The following is a 20,298-nucleotide window of genomic DNA, read 5'->3' on the forward strand; positions in this document are numbered from 1 at the left end:
TTAAACATAAGACAAGATACAATAAGCCTCCTAGAAGAAAATATAGGCAAAACATTATCTGACATACATCTTAAAAATGTTCTCCTAGAACAGTCTACTCAAGCAATAGAAATAAAAGCAAGAATAAACAAATGGGACCTAATGAAACTTACAAGCTTCTGCACAGCAAAGGGAACCATAAGTAAAACAAAAAGACAACCTACAGAATGGGAGAAATTTTTGCAAATGAAACCGACAAAGGCTTGATCTCCAGAATATATAAGCAGCTCATACGACTTAATAAGAAACAACCAAACAACCCAATCCAAAAATGGGCAGAAGACCTAAACAAGCAATTCTCCAAGGAAGACATACCAATGATCAATAGGCACATGAAAAAATGCTCAATATCACTAATTATCAGAGAAATGAAAATCAAAACTACAATGAGTTATCACCTCACAGCAGCCAGAATGGCCATCATTCAAAAGTCCACAAATGACAAGTGCTAGAGAGGCTGTGGAGAAAAGGGAACCCTCCTACACTGCTGGTGGGAATGAAGTTTGGTGCAGTCACAGTGGAAAACAGTATGGAGATTCCTCAAAAGACTAGGAATAGACTTCCCATATGACCCAGAAATCCCGCTCCTGGGCGTATATCCAGAAGGAACCCTGCTTGAAAAAGACACCTGCACCCCAATGTTCATAGCAGCACTATTTACAATAGCCAAGACATGGAAACAAACTAAATGTCCATTAACAGATGACTGGATAAAGAAGAATTGGTATATTTATACAATGGAATACTATTCAGCCATAAAACCCGACAACATAATGCCATTTGCAGCAACATGGATGTTCCTGGACAATGTCATTCTAAGTGAAGTAAGCCAGAAAGAGAAAGAAAAATACCATATGAGATCGCTCATATGTGGAATCAAAAAAAAAAAAAAAAAAGAACATAAATACAAAACAAAAACAGACTCATAGACATAGAATACAAACTTGAGGTTGCCAAGGGGTGGGAGGTGGGAAGGAATAAACTGGGAATTCAAAATTTGTCGATACTGACAGGCACATATAGAATAGATAAACAAGATTATACGATAGAGCTAGCACAGGGAAATATATACAAGATCTTGTGGTAGCTCACAGCAAAAAAAATATGACAATGAATATATGTACATCCATGTATAACTGAAAAATTGTGCTCTACACTGGAAATTGATACAACATTGTAAAATGACTATAACTCAAGCAAGAAAAGTTAAAAGAAATGTTGAGACACTTCCTCCTTGCCTACATGATTTCTGATAAGAATTCTGCAGTCAACTGAATCCTTGTTCTCTTGTAAGTAATGCATCTTATTTCTCTCTCTGCTTTCAAGATTTTTTTTTGTCTTCAGTTTCCAGCAGTTTCATTCTAATATGGCCAGGTATGGATTTCTCGGGGTCTAACCTGTTTGGTGTTTGCTGAGCTTACTGAATCTGTAGGTTTATGTCTTTTGCCAAATTTGTGTAGTTGTCAACAATTATTACTTGAAAATTTTTATTTTTAATTTCCATGTTCTTTCACTTTTCCTAGGTTTCTGAAGGAAAATTATATATGTTTTGTTTAAAAATTATACATCTTTTGGTATTTTCCCACAGGTCCTGGAGATTTTGTTTATTTTTCTTTCAATCAATTTTTTTCCTGAATCGTTCAGACTGAATAATTTCTGTTGTTAACCTTCTCATCTCCATTGTGCTATTAAACCCATGCAGTGAGATTTTTATTTGGTTATCATATTTTCACCTTCTAAAATTTCCATTTCTTTCTTGAAATATAAGCTCTCTCTCTATGTGTTTTGGTGTTAAGTATTTCTGTTTTTACATTTGTTTCAAACGTGAGCATGATTGCTTTGTTGAAGTATTTGTACAGTAGCTGCTTTGAGGATGTTGTCAGATAATCCCAGCATTTCATTCTTTTCTGCATTGATTTTCTTTCCCATGTGAGCTTAGATTTCCCTGTTGTTTTCATAGTCTGAGTATTTTTACTTTAATTTTAAATAGAATATTAGAGGTCACTTTCCACTTACAGGTATTACAAAATATTGGCTCTTATTCCCCATGTTGTACATCCTGGAGCATATCTTACATCCAACAGAGTGTTCCTCCTACTGTCTGACTTCTATTTTGCCCCTCCTACCACTGGTAAACACTAGTTTGTTCTCTGTATCTGGTTCTAGTATTTGGTTATATTCACTGGTTTATGTTTTAGCTTCTACACATAAGTGATATTGTCCGGAATTTTCCCTGTTAGACTTATTACATTTCGCATAATCACCTCCAAGTTCATCCACGTTGCTGCAAATGGCAAAATTTTGTCCTGTTTTAAGGCTGAGTAACATTCCATTCTTTATGTATGTATATAGATCTATGTCTATCTGTATAGACACTATATATATATAAAATAGCTTCTTTATCCAGTCATCTGTTGGTGGACATTTAGGTTGCTTTTATTGCTGTGCAATTGTAAATAGTGCTGCTACGAACATTGGGCTGCATGTATCTTTTCGAATTAGTGTTTTTGTTTCTTTTGGATATATACGGAGGAGTGGAATTGCTAGCTCATGTGGTAGTTCAGTTTTTAGCTTTTTGAGTATTCTGAGTAATTTTTAATCATATACTGGACACTGTGAATATTAGGTTAGGAGATTCTTGATCTTGTGTAAATCCTATGGAATATATTGCCAGTTTATTTCAGAAGGGATTCTACTGGCAGCCACCACAGCCATCGTCTTCATGGTGGGGTGGGACAAGGGAGGATGGTGGGCGGCGGAGGGGAGGGGTGACTCTTGGGGGCGTTAATTGCATATCTGAGCCCTGGAGGCACCAGGAACTGTCCATAGAGCAAAGATCCGGGAATCCTGGTGGGGTCCCATGGGAGGTGGGGAATCCGGCCCATTCGGCACAGGAGAGAGACAGTGCGCATGTTCGTTACTGCTCGCCTCCCATCTTCCCTTGTCGTGTAGCGTGTGCAGCACATTCTGGGTGCTGAACTGTGCGCCTGGCGTCTCACTGTCTGGCCTGTTTCTACTCGGCTGCGATCAGCTGGTAGGTCCACAGATCTGTCCTGCCGGGAGTTTAAGTGTGCATTCGTGTAAGGGGGTGCTAGTGGTCTTTGTGTGGATATGGGGCGGTGGCAGATGGTCGTGCGATCTGTGGACTATGAAGAGGTGGGTCCTCGAGGTTGTTGTCCTCACAGGTGTGGCGACAGCCATTGCTGTCGTGGTGGCAGGTCTGGGAGAAGGAACGATGGTGGGCGGTCGAGGGGTGGGGGTCAGATGAAGATGGGGTGACTCTTGGGGGCGTTATTTGTGTTATCTGAGCCCTGGAGGCACCAGGAACTGTCCACAGAGCAGAGATTCGGGAATCCTGGTTGGGTCCCATGGGGGACGGGAAACCGGCCCACGTGGCTCAGGCCAGATACAGTGCGCATGCCTGGGGCTGTGCACCTTCCCATCCGCCCTTGGCATGCAGTGTGTCAACGCGTTCTGGGTGTCAAGCTGTTTGCATTGCATCTCACAGTCTTGTCTGTTTCTTCTCGGCTGAGATCAGCTGGTAGGTCCACAGATTCATCCTGCCGGGAGTTTCAGTGTGCGTGCGTCTGAGAGGGAGCCAGCAGGCTTCTAGCGGTGCGATCTGCGGCCTTGGAGGAGAAGGATTCTCGAGGTCATTGTCCTTCTCACAGGTGTCACGGTGGTCATGGCTCTCGAGGTGGCGGCTTGAATAGGGGAACAGTGGGAGGTACAGGGTAGGGAGACAGGTGATGACGGGCTGCTACTTGAGGGCGTTATTTGAGTCATCTGGGTCCCGGAGGCCCGAAAAATGCCGACAGGGCACAGAAACCAAAGAAGGCAGTGGGGCCACAGACAGTGGGTAGTGAGCAAGCTGCCGGTAAAGAAAGGCCTAGAAATGCACCGATGTTTGATTTTGATTGTGTCCTGAAATTAGCAGTGCCCCGAGCAGAGTACCAGGGAGGAGACTGATACAAGAGATTTTACTACCACCACTCAAAGCTGCCATTTTAGTTCAACAATAGACGGAGACAGTTTGTAAAAGAACAAGTGTGGCTTTGTGTTTCAATAAAATGTGATTGCGGGGGGACCGAGAAAGGCCTTAATAAATGAAAGTGTGCCAAAAATGGTAGTTACACAGGTATTAATTCTCTAGTGGTAATTTCTTTTTCCTTTAAATTAAGTATAGTTGATGTACGATATTAGGTGAGTTACAGGTGTACAATATAGTCATCCACATTTGTAAAGGTTTTAGTCTGTTTATAGTTATTATGGAATATTGGCTATGTTTGCCATGTTGTACAATATAACCCTGTAGTTTATTTTATACCTCAAGTTTGTAGTTCTTACTCCTCCCCCAGTATATTACGCCTCCTCCCTTCCTTCTCCTAAGTAGCCAGTAGTTTGTTCGCTGTATGTGTGAATCCGCTTCTTTTTTGTTATATTTACTGGTTGTATTTTTCAGATTCCACATGTAAGCGATATCATACAGTATTTGTCTTTGTATGTTTAACTGATTTCACTTAGGTCAATATGCTGCAAGCCCATCCCTGTTGCTGCAAACGGAAAATTTTGTTCTCTTTTATGGCTGAGTAGTATTCCATCGTATATATGTACCACTTCTGTATCCCTTTGTTGATGGACAGCAGGTTGCTTCCGTATCTTCCCAGTTGTAAATAGCGCTGCTCTGAACATTGGGGTGCATGTATCTTTTTGAGTTAGTTTTTTTTTTTCTTTTGGATATATATCGACGATTGGAATTGCTAGGTTATATGGTTGTTCTTTTTTTAGGTTTTTGAGTATTCTCAGTAATTTTTAGTCACACGCTGGGCATTTTGAATAATAGGTTATGACTCTCGGTGTTGTGTAAATCCTATTGAGTATATTGCCATTTCTGTTTTAGCAGGCATTCTGCTGGCAGCCACCACAGGCCTGGTCTTGGTGGTGGGCTTGGAACAAGGGAGGACGGTGGGCAGGGGAGGGGAGGGGGTGACTCTTGGGGGCATTATTTGCATATCTGAGCCCTGAAGGCACCAGAAGTGCCACAGAGCACAGATCCAGGAATCTCGGTGGGGGCCCCTAGAGGGCGGGGAAACCGGCTCACGCGGCTGAGGCAAGACACAGTGCGCATGCCCGGGGCTGCCCGCCTTTCCATCGGCCCTCGGCGTGCAGCGTGTGCAACGCGTTCTGGGTGCGGAGCTGTGCACATCGCGTCTCACCGTCTGGGTTGTTTCTACTCGGCTGCGATCTCCTGGTAGGTCCACAGATCCGTCCTGCCGGGAGTTTAAGTGTGCGTGAGTGTGATGGGGAGCTAGCAGGCTTTGCACGGATCGGGGCTGCGGGGGGTCATTGTGCGATCTGTGGCCTCTGAGGAGGAGGGTCCTCGGGGTCGTTGTCCTCACAGATGCGGCGACAGCCATTGCTGTCGTGGTGGCATGGCTGGGAGAAGGGAAGATGGTGGGCGGTCGAGGGGTGGGGGTCAGATGAAGATGGGGTGACTCTTGGGGGTGTTATTTGAGTTATCTGAGCCCTGGAGGCACCAGGAACTGTCCACAGAGCAGAGATCCGGGAATCCTGGAGGGGTCGCGTGGAGGGCGGGGAAACCGGCCCACGCGGCACAAGAGGGAGTTGGTGCGCATGCTCGTTACTGCTCGCCTCCCATCGTCCCTCGTCGTGCGGCGTGTGCAGTGCGTTGTGGGTGCTGGGCTGCGTGAATGGAGTCTCACCGACTGGGCTGTTTTTACTCAGCTGCAATCACCTGTTAGGTCACAGATCCGTCCTGCCGGGAGTTGAAGTGTGCGTGCGTATGAGCGGGAGTCAGCGGGCTTCGGGCGGTGCGATCTGTGGCCTTGGAGGAGAACGGTTTTCGAGGTCGTCGTCCTTCTCACAGGTGTCACTGCCGCCATGGCTGTCGAGGTGGCAGTGGGAACAGGGGGACAGTGGGAGGCGGACGGCAGGGAGTCGGGTGAAGACGGGTTGAGCCTTGAGGGCATTATTTGCGGAATCTGTGTCCTGGAGACACTGAAAGTGCCGACAGTGCAGAGAATCCGAAGTCGCCACTGGGGCCCCTGGGTAGGGACAGGGGACAAGGTGACGGTAGAGGAAAAGCCTAGAAACGGATGGATGTGTGGTTTTGACTGTGTCCTGAGACTTGTAGTGCACTGAGCATTGTGCCAGGTTAAGAGAGTGCTACACAGAGGTTTTATTGCCACCAGTCAACGCTGCCGTTTCAGTGCAGACAAAGAACAAGTGTGGCTTTGTGTTTCAATAAAATGTGATTGCGGGGGGACCGAGAAAGGCCTTAATAAATGAAAGTGTGCCAAAAATGGTAGTTACACAGGTATTAATTCTCTAGTGGTAATTTCTTTTTCCTTTAAATTAAGTATAGTTGATGTACGATATTAGGTGAGTTACAGGTGTACAATATAGTCATCCACATTTGTAAAGGTTTTAGTCTGTTTATAGTTATTATGGAATATTGGCTATGTTTGCCATGTTGTACAATATAACCCTGTAGTTTATTTTATACCTCAAGTTTGTAGTTCTTACTCCTCCCCCAGTATATTACGCCTCCTCCCTTCCTTCTCCTAAGTAGCCAGTAGTTTGTTCGCTGTATGTGTGAATCCGCTTCTTTTTTGTTATATTTACTGGTTGTATTTTTCAGATTCCACATGTAAGCGATATCATACAGTATTTGTCTTTGTATGTTTAACTGATTTCACTTAGGTCAATATGCTGCAAGCCCATCCCTGTTGCTGCAAACGGAAAATTTTGTTCTCTTTTATGGCTGAGTAGTATTCCATCGTATATATGTACCACTTCTGTATCCCTTTGTTGATGGACAGCAGGTTGCTTCCGTATCTTCCCAGTTGTAAATAGCGCTGCTCTGAACATTGGGGTGCATGTATCTGTTTGAGTTAGTTTTTTTTTTTCTTTTGGATATATGTCGACGATTGGAATTGCTGGGTTATATGGTTGTTCTTTTTTTTTCGGTTTTTGAGTATTTTGAGTAATTTTTAGTCACACGCTGGCCATTTTGAATAATAGGTTATGACTCTCGGTGTTGTGTAAATCCTATTGAGTATATTGCCATTTCTGTTTTAGCAGGCATTCTGCTGGCAGCCACCACAGGCCTGGTCTTGGTGGTGGGCTTGGAACAAGGGAGGACGGTGGGCAGGGGAGGGGAGGGGGTGACTCTTGGGGGCATTATTTGCATATCTGAGCCCTGAAGGCACCAGAAGTGCCACAGAGCACAGATCCAGGAATCTCGGTGGGGGCCCCTAGAGGGCGGGGAAACCGGCTCACGCGGCTGAGGCAAGACACAGTGCGCATGCCCGGGGCTGCCCGCCTTTCCATCGGCCCTCGGCGTGCAGCGTGTGCAACGCGTTCTGGGTGCGGAGCTGTGCACATCGCGTCTCACCGTCTGGGTTGTTTCTACTCGGCTGCGATCTCCTGGTAGGTCCACAGATCCGTCCTGCCGGGAGTTTAAGTGTGCGTGAGTGTGATGGGGAGCTAGCAGGCTTTGCACGGATCGGGGCTGCGGGGGGTCATTGTGCGATCTGTGGCCTCTGAGGAGGAGGGTCCTCGGGGTCGTTGTCCTCACAGATGCGGCGACAGCCATTGCTGTCGTGGTGGCATGGCTGGGAGAAGGGAAGATGGTGGGCGGTCGAGGGGTGGGGGTCAGATGAAGATGGGGTGACTCTTGGGGGTGTTATTTGAGTTATCTGAGCCCTGGAGGCACCAGGAACTGTCCACAGAGCAGAGATCCGGGAATCCTGGAGGGGTCGCGTGGAGGGCGGGGAAACCGGCCCACGCGGCACAAGAGGGAGTTGGTGCGCATGCTCGTTACTGCTCGCCTCCCATCGTCCCTCGTCGTGCGGCGTGTGCAGTGCGTTGTGGGTGCTGGGCTGCGTGAATGGAGTCTCACCGACTGGGCTGTTTTTACTCAGCTGCAATCACCTGTTAGGTCACAGATCCGTCCTGCCGGGAGTTGAAGTGTGCGTGCGTATGAGCGGGAGTCAGCGGGCTTCGGGCGGTGCGATCTGTGGCCTTGGAGGAGAACGGTTTTCGAGGTCGTCGTCCTTCTCACAGGTGTCACTGCCGCCATGGCTGTCGAGGTGGCAGTGGGAACAGGGGGACAGTGGGAGGCGGACGGCAGGGAGTCGGGTGAAGACGGGTTGAGCCTTGAGGGCATTATTTGCGGAATCTGTGTCCTGGAGACACTGAAAGTGCCGACAGTGCAGAGAATCCGAAGTCGCCACTGGGGCCCCTGGGTAGGGACAGGGGACAAGGTGACGGTAGAGGAAAAGCCTAGAAACGGATGGATGTGTGGTTTTGACTGTGTCCTGAGACTTGTAGTGCACTGAGCATTGTGCCAGGTTAAGAGAGTGCTACACAGAGGTTTTATTGCCACCAGTCAACGCTGCCGTTTCAGTGCAGACAAAGAACAAGTGTGGCTTTGTGTTTCAATAAATGTGATTGCGGGGGGACCGAGAAAGGCCTTAATAAATGAAAGTGTGCCAAAAATGGTAGTTACACAGGTATTAATTCTCTAGTGGTAATTTCTTTTTCCTTTAAATTAAGTATAGTTGATGTACGATATTAGGTGAGTTACAGGTGTACAATATAGTCATCCACATTTGTAAAGGTTTTAGTCTGTTTATAGTTATTATGGAATATTGGCTATGTTTGCCATGTTGTACAATATAACCCTGTAGTTTATTTTATACCTCAAGTTTGTAGTTCTTACTCCTCCCCCAGTATATTACGCCTCCTCCCTTCCTTCTCCTAAGTAGCCAGTAGTTTGTTCGCTGTATGTGTGAATCCGCTTCTTTTTTGTTATATTTACTGGTTGTATTTTTCAGATTCCACATGTAAGCGATATCATACAGTATTTGTCTTTGTATGTTTAACTGATTTCACTTAGGTCAATATGCTGCAAGCCCATCCCTGTTGCTGCAAACGGAAAATTTTGTTCTCTTTTATGGCTGAGTAGTATTCCATCGTATATATGTACCACTTCTCTATCCCTTTGTTGATGGACACCAGGTTGCTTCCGTATCTTCCCAGTTGTAAATAGCGCTGCTCTGAACATTGGGGTGCATGTATCTTTTCGAGTTAGTTTCTTTTTTTTTCTTTTGGATATATGTCGACGATTGGAATTGCTGGGTTATATGGTTGTTGTTTTTTTTTTCGGTTTTTGAGTATTTTGAGTAATTTTTAGTCACACGCTGGCCATTTTGAGTAATAGGTTATGACTCTCGGTGTTGTGTAAATCCTATTGAGTATATTGCCATTTCTGTTTTAGCAGGCATTCTGCTGGCAGCCACCACAGGCCTGGTCTTGGTGGTGGGCTTGGAACAAGGGAGGACGGTGGGCAGGGGAGGGGAGGGGGTGACTCTTGGGGGCATTATTTGCATATCTGAGCCCTGAAGGCACCAGAAGTGCCACAGAGCACAGATCCAGGAATCTCGGTGGGGGCCCCTAGAGGGCGGGGAAACCGGCTCACGCGGCTGAGGCAAGACACAGTGCGCATGCCCGGGGCTGCCCGCCTTTCCATCGGCCCTCGGCGTGCAGCGTGTGCAACGCGTTCTGGGTGCGGAGCTGTGCACATCGCGTCTCACCGTCTGGGTTGTTTCTACTCGGCTGCGATCTCCTGGTAGGTCCACAGATCCGTCCTGCCGGGAGTTTAAGTGTGCGTGAGTGTGATGGGGAGCTAGCAGGCTTTGCACGGATCGGGGCTGCGGGGGGTCATTGTGCGATCAGTGGCCTCTGAGGAGGAGGGTCCTCGGGGTCGTTGTCCTCACAGATGCGGCGACAGCCGTTGCTGTCGTGGTGGCATGGCTGGGAGAAGGGAAGATGGTGGGCGGTCGAGGGGTGGGGGTCAGATGAAGATGGGGTGACTCTTGGGGGTGTTATTTGTGTTATCTGAGCCCTGGAGGCACCAGGAACTGTCCACAGAGCAGAGATCCGGGAATCCTGGAGGGGTCGCGTGGAGGGCGGGGAAACCGGCCCACGCGGCACAAGAGGGAGTTGGTGCGCATGCTCGTTACTGCTCGCCTCCCATCGTCCCTCGTCGTGCGGCATGTGCAGTGCGTTGTGGGTGCTGGGCTGCGTGAATGGAGTCTCACCGACTGGGCTGTTTTTACTCAGCTGCAATCACCTGTTAGGTCACAGATCCGTCCTGCCGGGAGTTGAAGTGTGCGTGCGTATGAGCGGGAGTCAGCGGGCTTCGGGCGGTGCGATCTGTGGCCTTGGAGGAGAACGGTTTTCGAGGTCGTCGTCCTTCTCACAGGTGTCACTGCCGCCATGGCTGTCGATGTGGCAGTGGGAACAGGGGGACAGTGGGAGGCGGACGGCAGGGAGTCGGGTGAAGACGGGTTGAGCCTTGAGGGCATTATTTGCGGAATCTGTGTCCTGGAGACACTGAAAGTGCCGACAGTGCAGAGAATCCGAAGTCGCCACTGGGGCCCCTGGGTAGGGACAGGGGACAAGGTGACGGTAGAGGAAAAGCCTAGAAACGGATGGATGTGTGGTTTTGACTGTGTCCTGAGACTTGTAGTGCACTGAGCATTGTGCCAGGTTAAGAGAGTGCTACACAGAGGTTTTATTGCCACCAGTCAACGCTGCCGTTTCAGTGCAGACAAAGAACAAGTGTGGCTTTGTGTTTCAATAAAATGTGATTGCGGGGGGACCGAGAAAGGCCTTAATAAATGAAAGTGTGCCAAAAATGGTAGTTACACAGGTATTAATTCTCTAGTGGTAATTTCTTTTTCCTTTAAATTAAGTATAGTTGATGTACGATATTAGGTGAGTTACAGGTGTACAATATAGTCATCCACATTTGTAAAGGTTTTAGTCTGTTTATAGTTATTATGGAATATTGACTATGTTTGCCATGTTGTACAATATAACCCTGTAGTTTATTTTATACCTCAAGTTTGTAGTTCTTACTCCTCCCCCAGTATATTACGCCTCCTCCCTTCCTTCTCCTAAGTAGCCAGTAGTTTGTTCGCTGTATGTGTGAATCCGCTTCTTTTTTGTTATATTTACTGGTTGTATTTTTCAGATTCCACATGTAAGCGATATCATACAGTATTTGTCTTTGTATGTTTAACTGATTTCACTTAGGTCAATATGCTGCAAGCCCATCCCTGTTGCTGGAAACGGAAAATTTTGTTCTCTTTATGGCTGAGTAGTATTCCATCGTATATATGTACCACTTCTCTATCCCTTTGTTGATGGACACCAGGTTGCTTCCGTATCTTCCCAGTTGTAAATAGCGCTGCTCTGAACATTGGGGTGCATGTATATTTTCGAGTTAGTTTTTTTTTTTTTTCTTTTGGATGTATGTCGACGATTGGAATTGCTGGGTTATATGGTTGGGTTTTTTTTTTTTTCAGTTTTTGAGTATTTTGAGTAATTTTTAGTCACACGCTGGCCATTTTGAATAATAGGTTATGACTCTCGGTGTTGTGTAAATCCTATTGAGTATATTGCCATTTCTGTTTTAGCAGGCATTCTGCTGGCAGCCACCACAGGCCTGGTCTTGGTGGTGGGCTTGGAACAAGGGAGGACGGTGGGCAGGGGAGGGGAGGGGGTGACTCTTGGGGGCATTATTTGCATATCTGAGCCCTGAAGGCACCAGAAGTGCCACAGAGCACAGATCCAGGAATCTCGGTGGGGGCCCCTAGAGGGCGGGGAAACCGGCTCACGCGGCTGAGGCAAGACACAGTGCGTATGCCCGGGCTGCCCGCCTTTCCATCGGCCCTCGGCGTGCAGCGTGTGCAACGCGTTCTGGGTGCGGAGCTGTGCACATCGCGTCTCACCGTCTGGGTTGTTTCTACTCGGCTGCGATCTCCTGGTAGGTCCACAGATCCGTCCTGCCGGGAGTTTAAGTGTGCGTGAGTGTGATGGGGGAGCTAGCAGGCTTTGCACGGATCGGGGCTGCGGGGGGTCATTGTGCGATCAGTGGCCTCTGAGGAGGGAGGGTCCTCGGGGTCGTTGTCCTCACAGATGCGGCGACAGCCGTTGCTGTCGTGGTGCATGGCTGGGAGAAGGGAAGATGGTGGGCGGGTCGAGGGGTGGGGGTCAGATGAAGATGGGGTGACTCTTGGGGGTGTTATTTGTGTTATCTGAGCCCTGGAGGCACCAGGAACTGTCCACAGAGCAGAGATCCGGGAATCCTGGAGGGGTCGCGTGGAGGGCGGGGAAACCGGCCCACGCGGCACAAGAGGGAGTTGGTGCGCATGCTCGTTACTGCTCGCCTCCCATCGTCCCTCGTCGTGCGGCGTGTGCAGTGCGTTGTGGGTGCTGGGCTGCGTGAATGGAGTCTCACCGACTGGGCTGTTTTTACTCAGCTGCAATCACCTGTTAGGTCACAGATCCGTCCTGCCGGGAGTTGAAGTGTGCGTGCGTATGAGCGGGAGTCAGCGGGCTTCGGGCGGTGCGATCTGTGGCCTTGGAGGAGAACGGTTTTCGAGGTCGTCGTCCTTCTCACAGGTGTCACTGCCGCCATGGCTGTCGATGTGGCAGTGGGAACAGGGGGACAGTGGAGGCGGACGGCAGGGAGTCGGGTGAAGACGGGTTGAGCCTTGAGGGCATTATTTGCGGAATCTGTGTCCTGGAGACACTGAAAGTGCCGACAGTGCAGAGAATCCGAAGTCGCCACTGGGGCCCCTGGGTTAGGGACAGGGGACAAGGTGACGGTAGAGGAAAAGCCTAGAAACGGATGGATGTGTGGTTTTGACTGTGTCCTGAGACTTGTAGTGCACTGAGCATTGTGCCAGGTTAAGAGAGTGCTACACAGAGGTTTTATTGCCACCAGTCAACGCTGCCGTTTCAGTGCAGACAAAGAACAAGTGTGGCTTTGTGTTTCAATAAAATGTGATTGCGGGGGGGACCGAGAAAGGCCTTAATAAATGAAAGTGTGCCAAAAATGGTAGTTACACAGGTATTAATTCTCTAGTGGTAATTTCTTTTTCCTTTAAATTAAGTATAGTTGATGTACGATATTAGGTGAGTTACAGGTGTACAATATAGTCATCCACATTTGTAAAGGTTTTAGTCTGTTTATAGTTATTATGGAATATTGACTATGTTTGCCATGTTGTACAATATAACCCTGTAGTTTATTTTATACCTCAAGTTTGTAGTTCTTACTCCTCCCCCCAGTATATTACGCCTCCTCCCTTCCTTCTCCTAAGTAGCCAGTAGTTTGTTCGCTGTATGTGTGAATCCGCTTCTTTTTTGTTATATTTACTGGTTGTATTTTTCAGATTCCACATGTAAGCGATATCATACAGTATTTGTCTTTGTATGTTTAACTGATTTCACTTAGGTCAATATGCTGCAAGCCCATCCCTGTTGCTGGAAACGGAAAATTTTGTTCTCTTTTATGGCTGAGTAGTATTCCATCGTATATATGTACCACTTCTCTATCCCTTTGTTGATGGACACCAGGTTGCTTCCGTATCTTCCCAGTTGTAAATAGCGCTGCTCTGAACATTGGGGTGCATGTATCTTTTCGAGTTAGTTTTTTTTTTTTTTCTTTTGGATGTATGTCGACGATTGGAATTGCTGGGTTATATGGTTGGGTTTTTTTTTTTTTCAGTTTTTGAGTATTTTGAGTAATTTTTAGTCACACGCTGGCCATTTGAATAATAGGTTATGACTCTCGGTGTTGTGTAAATCCTATTGAGTATATTGCCATTTCTGTTTTAGCAGGCATTCTGCTGGCAGCCACCACAGGCCTGGTCTTGGTGGTGGGCTTGGAACAAGGGAGGACGGTGGGCAGGGGAGGGGAGGGGGTGACTCTTGGGGGCATTATTTGCATATCTGAGCCCTGAAGGCACCAGAAGTGCCACAGAGCACAGATCCAGGAATCTCGGTGGGGGCCCCTAGAGGGCGGGGAACCGGCTCACGCGGCTGAGGCAAGACACAGTGCGTATGCCCGGGGCTGCCCGCCTTTCCATCGGCCCTCGGCGTGCAGCGTGTGCAACGCGTTCTGGGTGCGGAGCTGTGCACATCGCGTCTCACCGTCTGGGTTGTTTCTACTCGGCTGCGATCTCCTGGTAGGTCCACAGATCCGTCCTGCCGGGAGTTTAAGTGTGCGTGAGTGTGATGGGGAGCTAGCAGGCTTTGCACGGATCGGGGCTGCGGGGGGTCATTGTGCGATCAGTGGCCTCTGAGGAGGAGGGTCCTCGGGGTCGTTGTCCTCACAGATGCGGCGACAGCCGTTGCTGTCGTGGTGGCATGGCTGGGAGAAGGGAAGATGGTGGGCGGTCGAGGGGTGGGGGGTCAGATGAAGATGGGGTGACTCTTGGGGTGTGTTATTTGTGTTATCTGAGCCCTGGAGGCACCAGGAACTGTCCACAGAGCAGAGATCCGGGAATCCTGGAGGGGGTCGCGTGGAGGGGCGGGGAAACCGGCCCACGCGGCACAAGAGGGAGTTGGTGCGCATGCTCGTTACTTGCTCGCCTCCCATCGTCCCTCGTCGTGCGGCGTGTGCAGTGCGTTGTGGGTGCTGGGCTGCGTGAATGGAGTCTCACCGACTGGGCTGTTTTTACTCAGCTGCAATCACCTGTTAGGTCACAGATCCGTCCTGCCGGGGAGTTGAAGTGTGCGTGCGTATGAGCGGGAGTCAGCGGGCTTCGGGGCGGTGCGATCTGTGGCCTTGGAGGAGAACGGTTTTCGAGGTCGTCGTCCTTCTCACAGGTGTCACTGCCGCCATGGCTGTCGATGTGGCAGTGGGAACAGGGGGACAGTGGGAGGGCGGACGGCAGGGAGTCGGGTGAAGACGGGTTGAGCCTTGAGGGCATTATTTGCGGAATCTGTGTCCTGGAGACACTGAAAGTGCCGACAGTGCAGAGAATCCGAAGTCGCCACTGGGCCCCTGGGTAGGGACAGGGGACAAGGTGACGGTAGAGGAAAAGCCTAGAAACGGATGGATGTGTGGTTTTGACTGTGTCCTGAGACTTGTAGTGCACTGAGCATTGTGCCAGGTTAAGAGAGTGCTACACAGAGGTTTTATTGCCACCAGTCAACGCTGCCGTTTCAGTGCAGACAAAGAACAAGTGTGGCTTTGTGTTTCAATAAAATGTGATTGCGGGGGGACCGAGAAAGGCCTTAATAAATGAAAGTGTGCCAAAAATGGTAGTTACACAGGTATTAATTCTCTAGTGGTAATTTCTTTTTCCTTTAAATTAAGTATAGTTGATGTACGATATTAGGTGAGTTACAGGTGTACAATATAGTCATCCACATTTGTAAAGGTTTTAGTCTGTTTATAGTTATTATGGAATATTGACTATGTTTGCCATGTTGTACAATATAACCCTGTAGTTTATTTTATACCTCAAGTTTGTAGTTCTTACTCCTCCCCCAGTATATTACGCCTCCTCCCTTCCTTCTCCTAAGTAGCCAGTAGTTTGTTCGCTGTATGTGTGAATCCGCTTCTTTTTGTTATATTTACTGGTTGTATTTTTCAGATTCCACATGTAAGCGATATCATACAGTATTTGTCTTTGTATGTTTAACTGATTTCACTTAGGTCAATATGCTGCAAGCCCATCCCTGTTGCTGGAAACGGAAAATTTTGTTCTCTTTTATGGCTGAGTAGTATTCCATCGTATATATGTACCACTTCTCTATCCCTTTGTTGATGGACACCAGGTTGCTTCCGTATCTTCCCAGTTGTAAATAGCGCTGCTCTGAACATTGGGGTGCATGTATCTTTTCGAGTTAGTTTTTTTTTTTTTTTCTTTTGGATGTATGTCGACGATTGGAATTGCTAGGTTATATGGTTGGGTTTTTTTTTTTCAGTTTTTGAGTATTTTGAGTAATTTTTAGTCACACGCTGGCCATTTTGAATAATAGGTTATGACTCTCGGTGTTGTGTAAATCCTATTGAGTATATTGCCATTTCTGTTTTAGCAGGCACTTCTGCTGGCAGCCACCACAGGCCTGGTCTTGGTGGTGGGCTTGGAACAAGGGAGGACGGTGGGCAGGGGAGGGGAGGGGGTGACTCTTGGGGGCATTATTTGCATATCTGAGCCCTGAAGGCACCAGAAGTGCCACAGAGCACAGATCCAGGAATCTCGGTGGGGGCCCCTAGAGGGCGGGGAAACCGGCTCACGCGGCTGAGGCAAGACACAGTGCGCATGCCCGGGGCTGCCCGCCTTTCCATCGGCCCTCGGCGTGCAGCGTGTGCAACGCGTTCTGGGTGCGGAGCTGTGCACATCGCGTCTCACCGTCTGGGTTGTTTCTACTCGGCTGCGATCTCCTGGTAGGTCCACAGATCCGTCCTGCCGGGAGTTTAAGTGTGCGTGAGTGTGATGGGGAGCTAGCAGGCTTTGCACGGATCGGGGCTGCGGGGGGTCATTGTGCGATCTGTGGCCTCTGAGGAGGAGGGTCCTCGGGGTCGTTGTCCTCACAGATGCGGCGACAGCCATTGCTGTCGTGGTGGCATGGCTGGGAGAAGGGAAGATGGTGGGCGGTCGAGGGGTGGGGGTCAGATGAAGATGGGGTGACTCTTGGGGGTGTTATTTGAGTTATCTGAGCCCTGGAGGCACCAGGAACTGTCCACAGAGCAGAGATCCGGGAATCCTGGAGGGGTCGCGTGGAGGGCGGGGAAACCGGCCCACGCGGCACAAGAGGGAGTTGGTGCGCATGCTCGTTACTGCTCGCCTCCCATCGTCCCTCGTCGTGCGGCGTGTGCAGTGCGTTGTGGGTGCTGGGCTGCGTGAATGGAGTCTCACCGACTGGGCTGTTTTTACTCAGCTGCAATCACCTGTTAGGTCACAGATCCGTCCTGCCGGGAGTTGAAGTGTGCGTGCGTATGAGCGGGAGTCAGCGGGCTTCGGGCGGTGCGATCTGTGGCCTTGGAGGAGAACGGTTTTCGAGGTCGTCGTCCTTCTCACAGGTGTCACTGCCGCCATGGCTGTCGATGTGGCAGTGGGAACAGGGGGACAGTGGGAGGCGGACGGCAGGGAGTCGGGTGAAGACGGGTTGAGCCTTGAGGGCATTATTTGCGGAATCTGTGTCCTGGAGACACTGAAAGTGCCGACAGTGCAGAGAATCCGAAGTCGCCACTGGGGCCCCTGGGTAGGGACAGGGGACAAGGTGACGGTAGAGGAAAAGCCTAGAAACGGATGGATGTGTGGTTTTGACTGTGTCCTGAGACTTGTAGTGCACTGAGCATTGTGCCAGGTTAAGAGAGTGCTACACAGAGGTTTTATTGCCACCAGTCAACGCTGCCGTTTCAGTGCAGACAAAGAACAAGTGTGGCTTTGTGTTTCAATAAAATGTGATTGCGGGGGGACCGAGAAAGGCCTTAATAAATGAAAGTGTGCCAAAATGGTAGTTACACAGGTATTAATTCTCTAGTGGTAATTTCTTTTTCCTTTAAATTAAGTATAGTTGATGTACGATATTAGGTGAGTTACAGGTGTACAATATAGTCATCCACATTTGTAAAGGTTTTAGTCTGTTTATAGTTATTATGGAATATTGGACTATGTTTGCCATGTTGTACAATATAACCCTGTAGTTTATTTTATACCTCAAGTTTGTAGTTCTTACTCCTCCCCCAGTATATTACGCCTCCTCCCTTCCTTCTCCTAAGTAGCCAGTAGTTTGTTCGCTGTATGTGTGAATCCGCTTCTTTTTTGTTATATTTACTGGTTGTATTTTTCAGATTCCACATGTAAGCGATATCATACAGTATTTGTCTTTGTATGTTTAACTGATTTCACTTAGGTCAATATGCTGCAAGCCCATCCCTGTTGTTGCAAACGGAAAATTTTGTTCTCTTTTATGGCTGAGTAGTATTCCATCGTATATATGTACCACTTCTCTATCCCTTTGTTGATGGACAGCAGGTTGCTTCCGTATCTTCCCAGTTGTAAATAGCGCTGCTCTGAACATTGGGGTGCATGTATCTTTTCGAGTTAGTTTTTTTTTTTTTCTTTTGGATGTATCTCGACGATTGGAATTGCTAGGTTATATGGTTGGGTTTTTTTTTTTCAGTTTTTGAGTATTTTGAGTAATTTTTAGTCACACGCTGGCCATTTTGAATAATAGGTTATGACTCTCGGTGTTGTGTAAATCCTATTGAGTATATTGCCATTTCTGTTTTAGCAGGCATTCTGCTGGCAGCCACCACAGGCCTGGTCTTGGTGGTGGGCTTGGAACAAGGGAGGACGGTGGGCAGGGGAGGGGAGGGGGTGACTCTTGGGGGCATTATTTGCATATCTGAGCCCTGAAGGCACCAGAAGTGCCACAGAGCACAGATCCAGGAATCTCGGTGGGGGCCCCTAGAGGGCGGGGAAACCGGCTCACGCGGCTGAGGCAAGACACAGTGCGCATGCCCGGGGCTGCCCGCCTTTCCATCGGCCCTCGGCGTGCAGCGTGTGCAACGCGTTCTGGGTGCGGAGCTGTGCACATCGCGTCTCACCGTCTGGGTTGTTTCTACTCGGCTGCGATCTCCTGGTAGGTCCACAGATCCGTCCTGCCGGGAGTTTAAGTGTGCGTGAGTGTGATGGGGAGCTAGCAGGCTTTGCACGGATCGGGGCTGCGGGGGGTCATTGTGCGATCTGTGGCCTCTGAGGAGGAGGGTCCTCGGGGTCGTTGTCCTCACAGATGCGGCGACAGCCATTGCTGTCGTGGTGGCATGGCTGGGAGAAGGGAAGATGGTGGGCGGTCGAGGGGTGGGGGTCAGATGAAGATGGGGTGACTCTTGGGGGTGTTATTTGAGTTATCTGAGCCCTGGAGGCACCAGGAACTGTCCACAGAGCAGAGATCCGGGAATCCTGGAGGGGTCGCGTGGAGGGCGGGGAAACCGGCCCACGCGGCACAAGAGGGAGTTGGTGCGCATGCTCGTTACTGCTCGCCTCCCATCGTCCCTCGTCGTGCGGCGTGTGCAGTGCGTTGTGGGTGCTGGGCTGCGTGAATGGAGTCTCACCGACTGGGCTGTTTTTACTCAGCTGCAATCACCTGTTAGGTCACAGATCCGTCCTGCCGGGAGTTGAAGTGTGCGTGCGTATGAGCGGGAGTCAGCGGGCTTCGGGCGGTGCGATCTGTGGCCTTGGAGGAGAACGGTTTTCGAGGTCGTCGTCCTTCTCACAGGTGTCACTGCCGCCATGGCTGTCGATGGTGGCAGTGGGAACAGGGGGACAGTGGGAGGTGGACGGCAGGGAGTCGGGTGAAGACGGGTTGAGCCTTGAGGGCATTATTTGCGGAATCTGTGTCCTGGAGACACTGAAAGTGCCGACAGTGCAGAGAATCCGAAGTCGCCACTGGGGCCCCTGGGTAGGGACAGGGGACAAGGTGACGGTAGAGGAAAAGCCTAGAAACGGATGGATGTGTGGTTTTGACTGTGTCCTGAGACTTGTAGTGCACTGAGCATTGTGCCAGGTTAAGAGAGTGCTACACAGAGGTTTTATTGCCACCAGTCAACGCTGCCGTTTCAGTGCAGACAAAGAACAAGTGTGGCTTTGTGTTTCAATAAAATGTGATTGCGGGGGGACCGAGAAAGGCCTTAATAAATGAAAGTGTGCCAAAAATGGTAGTTACACAGGTATTAATTCTCTAGTGGTAATTTCTTTTTCTTTTAATATAAGCATAGGGGATGCATGTATTAGCTAAGGTGATACGTGTAAAATATAGTGAATCACATTTTTAAAATTTATAGTGTGTTTAAAGTTATTATAGAATATTGACTGTATTCCTCGTTTTGTACAATATGTCCTTGTAGCTTAATTTATAGCTAATTATTTGTAGCTCTTACTCCTCCCCCTGTACATTGCCCATCTACCACTCCTTCTCCACACTAGTAACAGTAGTTTTTCTCTATTTTGGTGAATATAGTGTTGTTTTTATATTGAGGTGTTCTATTTTCTAGATTCCATATATAAACGATATCATACAGGATTTATCTTTCATTGTTTAACTTATTTCACTTAGCGTAACATGCTGCAATCCCATCCATAGTATTGCAAATGGCAAAGTTTTGTTCTTCTTCATGTCTGAGTAGTATTCCATTTCATGTATATGTGTGTGCGTGCAACGTCTCCTTTATCCGTTTGTCTGTTGATGGACATTTATGTTGCTTCTATGCTTGGCAGTTGTACGTAGTGCTGGCATGAACATTGGGGTGCATGTATCTTTTTGAAATAGTGTTTTTCTTTCTTTTCAATAGATCCCCAGGAGTGGAGTTGCTATGTCATTATGGTAGTTCTATTTATATTTTTTGAGACCCCTTTA

General features: G+C 48.5%; 1 long non-coding RNA gene across 7 annotated transcripts in view; it reads left to right on the forward strand.

The window, feature by feature from the left end:
- Positions 1 to 2,872: 2,872 nt before the first annotated feature.
- LOC106730947 overlaps positions 2,873 to 20,298 on the forward strand; it is a 30,141-nt gene continuing 12,715 nt past the window's right edge. Inside the window, exon 1 of one of the 7 annotated variants that reach the window (XR_004317881.1) lies at positions 2,873 to 3,073. This is a non-coding gene — a long non-coding RNA (uncharacterized LOC106730947). Of the gene's footprint in view, positions 3,074 to 16,846; positions 16,864 to 18,163; positions 18,526 to 18,581; positions 19,162 to 20,298 lie in introns of those variants that run through there. The other 6 variants (XR_004317882.1, XR_004317877.1, XR_004317879.1 and 3 more) reach the window with 6 other exon arrangements.

The sequence above is a fragment of the Camelus ferus genome, chromosome X (genome assembly GCF_009834535.1).
Source record: "Camelus ferus isolate YT-003-E chromosome X, BCGSAC_Cfer_1.0, whole genome shotgun sequence".
Lineage (NCBI taxonomy): Eukaryota > Metazoa > Chordata > Mammalia > Artiodactyla > Camelidae > Camelus > Camelus ferus.